This window comes from Pinus tabuliformis, chromosome 1_2 (genome assembly GCF_031772625.1).
Source record: "Pinus tabuliformis cultivar Carrire ecotype Pingquan chromosome 1_2, CPIR1, whole genome shotgun sequence".
Taxonomy (NCBI): Eukaryota; Viridiplantae; Streptophyta; class Pinopsida; order Pinales; family Pinaceae; genus Pinus; species Pinus tabuliformis.
The window spans coordinates 273,145,217-273,156,354 of NC_142298.1; positions in this window are offsets into that span (position 1 = coordinate 273,145,217).

The following is an 11,138-nucleotide window of genomic DNA, read 5'->3' on the forward strand; positions in this document are numbered from 1 at the left end:
ATGGGGATTTAAGAATCTCCATTGGTTTAGCCTGGCCCTAGTGATGAAAAGTGCATAAAGGGCATTCACATTAGAAAATATCTAGAGTGATATCATCCTAGATAAATACCTCCATAACCAGAAGATATCATACTAGTTATGGTCTTTTAAAATCCCCTCTCATTGTGCTAGATCGATTGTGTGGAGAGGAATGTTGACTACTATCCCCTGGATCTGAAGGTGGATGAGCTGGAAGGTCCAAAATGTGAAAATTTCTGAATCTAATACATTAGAAACCCCTATTGCAATATCCGATTTATTATCTCCTACTTGTTCTTTACATTAACAAGTTATTTATATGCATAAATATCGAAATAAACATAATTGCAGCCTTCACAAACATACAAATCAATAACTGAAATAAACTGAGACAACATAAGGGACACTGTTATTTTTGGACAATCGTCCACAAAAAAACCCAATGTGGGAAAAACGGTGCAACATATCGAGGGTTTTATTATTAAGCAGATTCTAAATACAACTAGGGTAACAGAAATGACTTACCCTTTAGAGAATTTCCTTGGCAACAATACCTCTATCCGAAGGCAGATATTATGGCTTATCAACAACCAGAGGAACGATCCCACAACAACTCTGGTTATTTCTTGTGCTGGACAACGAAATATGCTCCATGCACTCTTTGGAATTGCGTCACCCTATCTGGCTAAGCATCAGCCAATCACTGCCTTTGCATCAGCCTTCCTAGGATTTTCACTGCCTTTTCCGGCACTCTGTTGCCTCTCTGATATGTATTCCTCAGCCTCTTGCCGAGCTTCCCCTCACTGCAATTGATCACTTGTTCGATTTCCTCAACAAACCATGCCCCATAAAATCGAATTGACTAATCTCTCAAGTTTCTTGGTGTGCCTCCAACTTGCCCTTAAGCCTCCTCTTATACTTTTCATGTTGACGATTCAACGACCGAGATTAAGTCCCTAATCAACGGCTAAGATTACATCTGACTTGATCCTTGTTATTTAGAACTTTCTCACCCATATTATATTAATACACATTAATACTTTAATTTTCCTAAGTTTAGACTTAGGGTCTCATTAAAAATATTAATTATTTTAATATCTCTCTATCCGGGTGGAATTTCCCCAAGCAATTTCTAGGTCTTGGAGATCTCATGTGCCTTAGCCTCTCCACCAATTTTCATGGCTAGAGCACATCCAGTGCTACCAAAAATCAACAGGAAAGTGGACATAAGAAAAATTAGAAACCTTCCCTCTAATTGGTATATTTTTTGTCAATTTTTATCCATTGAGCTAGTTTTCCAGCTTCACTTATGCTATATTATCTATATTTTCCATGTCTATAGTTACTCCTCAAACCTTGATTATTTGGCAGATGGAAAAATTCTCGAGATTTAGGAGTTTGAAATTTCTAAGTCTGACACGTTAGAAATCCCTACTGGATTATCTGGTTTAATTTCTCCTACTTGTTTATTCCATTAACAAGTTATTTATAAATATAAATACTGAAAATAAACACAAATGTAGTCTTAACTCATATACATATCAGCAACTGAAATACTAAGAAAAACACACAAGGGACACCGTTATTTTTGGACAATCATCCATGGAAAAACATAATGCGGGAAAATCGGTGCAGTAGTTCTGAAGGTTTTATTATTATGCAGATTCTTGAGTACAATTAGGGAGCCAGAAATGGCTTACCTAACAAAGATTGTTACACAGCAGTAATACCTCTTCTCGGAGACATATTCAGCCTCTCCGCTCTAGTCTGCCCCACGAAAATCCTTTCGATGCTTCCTCTTGGCCCTGCGTCAGCCCTGCTAGCTTTAGCGTAGCTCCTGAAGCCTCTACATCAGCCTTCTAACTCTATTTTTCAACTCTTTGGCCTTTTGCGTCACCCACGCAGGCCCCTCAGCCTCTGCGTAGTCTCTAGTTGCCTCTGCATAGCTTCTACTACCCCTAGATAGCTCTAGCTGCCTCTGCATAAGACTCTTTGGTCTCTGTGCTGACCCTCTAGCACTATCCCTACCTCTCTGCTATGTACTCACTGCCCCTCACTACAACAGACCACTAGTTCGAATTTTCTCGACAAGCCCTGCTCCAAAAAATCAAACTGACTAATCAATCTTGGTGTATCTCCAACTAACCCTCAAGCCTCCTCTTATACTTTTCATGTTGAGTCTTTAACGACTGAGATTAAGTCTCTAATCAACAACTAAGATTAGATTTGGCTTGATCCATGTCATTTAGAACATTCTCACCCAATTTTATATTGATACCCATTAATATTTTAATTTTCCTAAGTTTAGACTTAGGAACCCCATTAAAAATATTAATTATTTTAATATCTCTCCAACCGGGTGGAATTTCCCCAAACCATTTCTAGGTCTTGGAGATATTATGTGCCTTAGCCTCTCCACCATTTTCATGGCTAGATCACATCTGATGCTACCACAAATCAATTCTCCCTCTTAGCGAGGAATGTGCTCTAGCAATGCTCCACCATTGAAACATCACATTGATCCTTCCACACTAGTATCTATGTTGATGATAGGCCTGTTGCCTTGCATCATCTGCACTGCGGCTTCCTGTACTGCTGCCCATGACACTGCCACTTCCACTGCTACATCTGCACTACAGATCCCTCTCAATATGTTGTCCATCCTACCCCTAGCACTGCCACTGCTAACTGTTGCACTGCAACTCAGTTACCGAGAAGTAAGTAACTGATCTACCCAAATATTGACATCCTTGTCAGTCCGGAAGCCTCCTGATGTTAAAGGTACCTTTGCTGCTATCTTGTGCTCCCTTTGCTGCCTCTACGTTGATGCAAACACCTATGTGCCTCTCGCACTGCTGCAACCTCCACTGCGCTGCTATAGACCTCTACACTCTAGCACTACCTTGTCGCTCCATCGCATCTTGCTTCTACCCGACATTCGTCATCCTGCTATTGTCGTTAAGGGATCCCGTAGCCAAATATGATCCAAGAGTTCGAGCACCTCAAGGATCCTGCCCCTAGTATGCAGTCCTCCTGACTAGAACTCGATGTCTCCCCACCTCTTCTGTAGAGGTGCATGAGCACTCATGGCACAGTCATCACCAGTCTCAACTTCTTTCTCCGCCTTAGTTGGAGTTGCCTTTAAGTCAAAAGCCTCTCCCTTGTTCTTCTTCCTTGGACACTGGGATGCATAATGTCCCAGCTCCCCACAATGGAAGCACTTCACCTTGGAGATGTCCTTCTTCTTCCTCTTCCCTTGTTGTCCCGCAGATGCTAGAGCGCATCCTCCTCCTCCTCTTTCTTGATTCGACTTTCCTTGCCACTACTCCCCACTTTATTCAATCGTATGATCTCTTCTTGGCGAAGAGCTACCCACATCTCTTCCCATCCTGGAAGAATAGCTCTGCCCAAAATGCCTTGGACAAATGTCTCCCACTCCTCGAAGACTGCATTTAGGGCGGTCCTCACCATGAACTCATGATTCGACATAGCCCCTATGGTAGTAAGTTGGTCACGAATCTCCTACAATCTAAGGAGGAATAAATCTATCTTCTCCCCCTTCTGCATCTACTACGATCGCAGATGATTCTCCAATAGCATCTTCCGCTACACAAAAGTGCCCTGATACAAGGTCATCAAAGTATCCCACATCTCCTTTGCTATGTTATTTTCAGCAATATGTGGTACGACATGATCTTTGACCCTATCAAGGATTATGCACTTTTCCCTCACCATTATATCCTCATACTTCTCGTTATCAGCTAGGTCGACTGGGATAACCATTGTTCTCAAGGTGAAGCCCTTGATGCAATGTCGATCCAGGACTACCAGGATCCTGCCCATCCATATGAAAAAGTTGGAAGCCTCATCCAACAAGTCCTGATCCCTCAATCTATTCACTGTCATTTCCACTCCTCTTCTAGACTCAATCTGAGTTTCGACTTCCCTACTGGAAATCTTCCCGGCAAATGTCGAACCACTTCTCTCCAATCCTCCTTGTAACTACAACTTGGATCTAGATGTCTTGGCTAGAAATTCGTCAAGGTAGCGACTCCCTCTACCTTGGTTCTGTCTTGTTAGGTACTATTATGCTTCAACAGAACCAGCACCCCGCCAGCTTCCCAACCACAATCTGCCCACAGCTCCCTATGCCCCGACAACTGAAGAAACTGAGCCTTCTAGATTTGCACAATTCCGGCAAAGGTTGAATCACTCCTTTGGCCAACTACGCCAATCCTACCTGGCTGAGTAGGATGACATGGCTCTTTGTGAGCCTCTTTTGCCTCTGCGCTTCCCACTTTTTGGCTCGAAATGATGATGCAGACCCTCTGCATCACTTCTTCTCTGTTGCTTCTACTTAGGAGTAGCTCTGTCTCTCGGGACAACTGCTACTACTCAAATTTCTAATATCTCCGATGCCTTCATTCCTCTTGTGATCTGCAATGCTCTGATACCATGTTGAAATTTCTAAGTCTGACATGTTAGAAATCCCTACTGCGTTATCTGGTTTAATTTCTCCTACTTGTTTATTCCACTAACAAATTATTTATAAATATGAATATTGAAAATAAACACAAATGCAACCTTAACTCGTATACATATCAACAACTGAAATACTGAGAGAAACACATAAGGGACACCGTTATTTTTGGACAATCGTCCCCAGAAAAAACCCAATGTGGGAAAACTGGTGCAGTAGTTCTGAGGGTTTTATTATTATGTAGATTCTTGAGTACAATTAGGATTCTAGAAATGGCTCACCCAACAGATATTATTACATGGTAGTAATACCTCTTCTCGGAGACAGATATTTAGCCTCTCAGCTTGAGTCTGCCCCACGAAAATCTTTCTGGCGCTTCCTATTGACCCTATGTCAACCCTGCTAGCTTCAGCGTAGCTCCTAAAACCTCTATGTTAGCCTTATGACCCTCTGTGTCAGCGCTCTAGCCTTCTGTGTCACCCACGCAGGCCCCTTAGCCTCTGTGTAGTCTCTAGTTTCCTTTGCGTAGCTTCTGCTGCCTCTGTGTAGCTCTAGTTGCATCTTCGGTCTTTGTGCTAACCCTCTGGTACTATTCATGCCTCTCTGCTATGTACTCACTGCCCCTTGCTACAATAGACCACTAGTTCAAATTTTCTTAGCAAGCCCCGCTACAGAAAATCGAACTGAGTGATCAATCTTGGTGTATCTCCAACTAACCCTCAAGCATCCTCTTATACTTTTCTTTTTGAGTATTCAACGACCAACATTAAGTCTCGAATCAACGACTATGATTAGATTTGGCTTGATCCATGTCATTTAGAACATTCTCACCCAGTTATATATATATATATAGATATAGATATTGCAAGAGTCGTGCCTTCTATTCAAAATGTTCAAAGGGTAAAATTACATAAAATACAACCAACCGCAGGCTAAACCTTTTAGCCCTAGGTAAAAGCCTCACCAAAATACAAATCCACCAACTAGGTCCTAAAGACCCAAACAACAGACTCGTAGTAACTCAAATCTTAAATAAACAATTCGTAAAAGGTCAAAAGACCCGGACCCACCAACCTGCACGCTTTTCCTGACCATTGATTCTCCTTGCCTGATCCAACAGTGGAGGATAATATCGCATGAATTAAAAGCACGGAGAATTACCGCGCGATAAACGACCTGGACCCACCAACATGCACGCTTATCCTTGACCGTTGATTCTCCTCACCTGATCCAACGGTGAAGGATCATATCGCATGAGCCAAAAGCACAAAGAATTACCACGTGATGAGGGTGGTATTCTCTTGCCAACCTTGGCCACATGTTGCATGGTGAGTGGAATTGCTCCCAACTCCGAAATACCACTCCCGGCTTGAAGGGCATGCGATAAACCAGAAACCACCCCGAGGGCGGTATTGACACCACAGGAAGTAATGCGGGGGTTTTGAGTTTGCTGAGAAAGCCTGGACTCTGGCCCCTCGCACCATCCCATCTCCTCGGGCGCATGAACCAAAGGAAGATGAAAATCCATCCATCCATCCATCCATCTGAGAAACACCATCTACCGAGCAACTTCCACCTGAGACTTTTGGGTTTGCGCTTACCTGGGTTGAGGAGGTAGACAGAGACCTGCATCCCAAATGTGACATCACTTCTGAAATAACACTTCATAATGAATCCAAATCAACTGGACCATGTCTCTGTGGCTCTGTTTCGAAATAACATTCTGTCCTCATCCGCCTGATCGAGACAATGCTCCCTCAATCTATTCTGAGGCATCTCTTGCAAACTCAACTTGACCCTGCTTTTGGTACAGAGTGCCCCTTGATTGGCTAGAATGTCCGCCAATTTATTTGTCTTCCTTCGCACAGGAGTAAAACTCATGGTTCGTAAGCGCAAGGTGAAACTGAATCCTTTGAAAGACTTGAAGCAACCTCCAGTGTCTTGATACTTTTTTCGGTTCTGTGCCACAGCAGATTCTCTTGACCAAGTTAATGATAAACTCAGAATCAGCTTCAATTATTATATTCTGGAGATTATCCTACTTCAAGAATTATAAACATTGTTCAAGTGCCATTAATTCCACCATATTGTTTGTGGCTCTTCCCAAATGGCAATGGAAATTAAAAATGATGCAGCCATTTTCATCCCTTAACACCCCTCCAAAAACAACAATACTTGGGTTGCCTTTTGAGGCCCCATCAATGTTGCTTTCAAAAAACCCTGAGGGGAGGATGCCAGTAATCTGGCTTATTGTCTAGTTTCATCACCTTCCTGTCCATGCCCTGTGGTATGAGCCCCTACATACCCAACTGAAGAAGTATCTACATTTCAGCTTCTGAAGGTGGATTCTTTGGCGAAGTTCGCACTAAAGTACCTACCGTCTCGTTAAGTTGTCTTAAGATATGCTAAAAAATGCATTGGGAGGAAATTTTTTCATTTTTGAAGATTCTGTTGTTCTTTTCTTTCCAGAAATTCCATATTATGAAGCTTGGAGTTAAAGCCCAAGTTGAGCGAAGAAATTCATAATCAGAGAAGTTTCGTCTCCAGTTATTTAGGGTATTGATAATGCTTCCTTTGACCCTGTTTGTCTGCTGGAAAATTGTGGCAAAAGTATCCCACAATCTGGAGGTGAAAATGCAATTATGGAGAAGGTGCTCCATTGTTTCCTTTTGGGCTTCACAGAGCTGGCATCTAGAAGGTCCTAGAACACCCTCTTCCGAATTTTTTCCCAAGTCAGAATTTTCTTATGATGTACCAGCCACATGAAGAATTTGATTTTCATCCATCCTTGATGCCTCCATAGGTTATGCCAAACCCTGTCTGTACATTGGAATCCAGCTCTAGGATTATGTGTTTTGCCTCCTTAAGATTGAAGGTACCTTCATTATTGTTACCCCATCTAAGTTGGTCATGCCCCTCTGAAACTAGAATTTTCCTTTGGTCCAACATTGTCAGAAGTGCATCAGCTTTTGTTTTCAAGGGGCTATCATCCATGTATTCTATATTCTTCCAGGTTATCCATTTTCCTTCACCATTGGTTTGATCCCAAAAATATTTTACCCTGAGTAACCCTTTGGTATCAGTTTCTTTCTTGAGGTCCAAAAAGTCCTCTCTTAACAGCGTAGGTTCTTGTTGCCATTTATCCTCCCAAAACAAAGCAAGATCTCCCTCTCTGATTTCCTAGAAGCTATTTTTTTGCACTAAGACTCTATTCTCCCAGGATTTATTCCAGATGTAGGAGCCTTTTATGATGCCAGTCATCCTTATGTGATCATCGTCTTGCCAAGTGCTGGCGTATTTTTATTTCCAAATGCTAGCGCACTGAGCCTTTGGATCTTTTACCCAACGCCACCATAATTTTTCCCCTGAGACTTTGCTTAGTACTTCTGATCATCCAATCCAAGACCTCCATGGTTTTTAGGTTTGCAAATCTTATCCCAGGCTACCAAGGCCCATTTCTTTCTCTCCTCCTCCTTACCCCAAAGAAAGTCTCTTTGAATGGTTCTAAATTGTTGCAAAACTCCTTTTGGAGTTGGAAGGGCTGAAAGCATGAAGACGGGGATTGATTGAAGTACAACTTTTGTAAGCACCAATAGGCCTGCCAAGTTTAAAGATCTAATAGTCCATTTCTGAGTTTTATCCTACATCTTATTAATCACCGTCTCCCAAATGCTCTTATGCAAAGGTTTATCAGTTAGAGGAACTCCCAAGTATTTGGAAGGCAGGACATCCCTTTGAAAGCCCAGAATTCTGGAGATATTCCTCTAGATAGCGATATTACTATTAAAGAAAAAAATCTTAGATTTGGAGAGATTTACCCCCATACTTGTAGCCATGGAAAAGTCACACAAGATTTGTTTATAAGCTAGTGCTTCTTTGACCGTGGGGATACCCTGCAACATAGTGTCATCAACAAATTATTGATGGGTCAAAGCTTGTCCAGTCTCAGTGAGTTGGAGACCCTTGATGTTACCCACTTCTTTCGCATGCTTGATAGACCAACCAAGTCCTTCCATCATGAGGATAAAGAGAAAGGGAGAGAGCGGATCTCCCTACCTGAGGCCTCTTGAAGGAGTAAAAGTCTTGGAAGGAGAACCATTAACCAGAATTGAAAAGCTAAAAGAAGTCACCAGGGCCATAACCCATCTTACCCAGTTATGGTCAAATCCAAAGGCTAGAAGGACCTTCCTGATATAGGTCCAATTCAACTTATCATAAGCTTTGGCCAGGTCCAATTGCATAATCATTCCTGCCTTCCTATTGCTTAACAATGAATGCACCACCTCATGCGCTTGAATGATGTTATTGAGAATTTGTCTACCCTCCACATACCCTGATTGCTTCCCAGAAACTAGAGTAGGAAGAAGGGGTTTGAGTGTATTGGCAATAACTTTGGATATTATCTTGTACACCACATTGCACAAAGCTATGGGTCTAAACATGTCTGGAGTCTGAACATTATCCTGTTTGGGGATCAAGGAGATGAAGGAAGTATTGAGCACCTTCAAAATGGTTCTCTTCATCCTGGAGTCCTCCACTACATTCAAAATATCTTGTTTAACAATGTTCCAACAAGCTTTAAAATAAATCCACATTGAAACCATCAAGGCCTGGCGCTTTACCATTTTGCATTTCTTTGATGACCTCACTATCCTCCTCTTCAGTCACTGGCCTATTGAGATTGAAATTATCCTCTCTTGTTACTAGCCTATGTATATGCCTTGTTAAGTCCATGATAAAATGAGCTCTGTTTGAAATGGTCTCCTCTGCTATACCTCGAAAGTGCTGAACTAACACAATTTCTATATCTTCATGGGTATTGAATAGATGACCTCTGGCGTCCTTAATCGAAGAGATCCTATTGTGAGATCTGTTCGCCATGGTGGATCTGTGGAAAAACCTAATGTTCTGTTCCCCTTCTTTTAGCCATTGAACTCTAGATTTTTGTCTCCAAAATATTTCCTCTTATTTACATAAGTTCTCCTACTCTTGATGATGTTTGGTGACTTAATCATTTCTGACTCTATCAAAGCCATCCATGATAAGGGCTTGATTTAGTTCCTACGTTTTATCTTCAACAACTTTTCTCACTTCAAAAATATTGCCAAATTCATTCTTGTTCCAATATTTGAGTCTAAGCTTGATGTGTTTTAGTCTTTTGTGTAGCAGAAACATTCTTGTACCCTAAATATGTAGATATTATGTCCATCATTTTGCAATGTTGCTAATAAAATCTGGGTGGGTGAGCCAGATATTCTCAAATCTAAAAGGTCTGTTCTTGGGGGTGCCAATGGCCTGAACCTCAAGTTGTATAGGCCAATGGTCCGAGCCTCCAAAGGGGAGAATTCTCACTATCATTTCCTTGTCGGTGAGCATAAGGTCCTCTGATATTATGAATCTGTCTAACTTTGAGGCGACTTGAGATTCTCCTCCTCTCTTATTGTTCCATGTAAAGAGGCCATTACTCATGTCAGTGTCAACTAGCTTCATATTGTCTATAAAATTTTGAAATGCTATAGAGTCTTTGCTTAAAGTTCTGGTTCCCCCTTTTCTCTGAAAGTGATTTGATCATGTTAGAGTCTTCACCCATGATCCATGGTACTCCTGCATGTCTATCTCTTAGTTCCACAAGAGAATCTAGAAACATGAGTTTATCATTCGGTCTTTGGGGGCCATAAACATTTGTAACCAGATAAGTCTCCCTATCTCCCACAGGCTGAATAACCACTGATAAATAATTCCTAGATGCCTCAGCATCTATTATGCCAATCTTTTGGGGGTTCCAAAGAGTGAGTATGCCTCCTGCTATTTTATCTGCTTTGACTTCTAGAATCTCATATTTATTGAGCCATTTTCTGTGTATTTATTTATTTTTTGAATGGAACATTTCATTTCCTAGATAAAGATCATATCTGGAGCTTCTTGTTTCATTCTATTGCTAAGTATTATTTTTTTCTTTTACTACCTAGACCTATGATATTCCAAGATGTGAACTTCATTATAAAAGATTTGTAAAGGAGTAGCTGGTTAGGTCTTTAATCTTACCTGAATCTATCATTAGCTTTCCACATTCCATCAATAACTCATTATGCTTTTTTCTGCCTCTTTTCTTTCCTGGATTTCTAGGAGCTAATCCTGGTGTGGTTTTCATAGTTTTCACACCTTCATTGCCTTGAATTTCATTGTTTCTTTGCCTTTCTAGCCCTTTAGTCTGAGTTTTCCATAGGAACAGCTGTTGTACTCTGTTGAACTCTTCTTGAGGTAGTGAGTCTACCCCTCCCATGGTCCCCTGTTTCAAGAACCCTTCCAGATCTAGGTGTTCTCTATCAAGAATATCCTATAGTTCATGATCCTCCATTTCCATCTCACTCTGGGTCATTTCTTGGTCCATTTCCAGTTCTCCATCACTCAGCATAGTCTCTTTCTGTTTATTAATGTCTTTTGTTTGCCAACTATTTTCTTCTTTCTCCTTCTCCCCTGGGCCGCCTTCCATTACCTGATCTACCTTTGTTATCTCTTCCTCTTCTTCTAGTACTTGGAACCTGTTCAGACTAGCTTGTTTCCCTTCTGTTTGATGTTTCTTTGGCCCCCTTTTGCCACCTTTTCCTCTATATCCCACTTTGTGAAAGTTTTCAGTGTC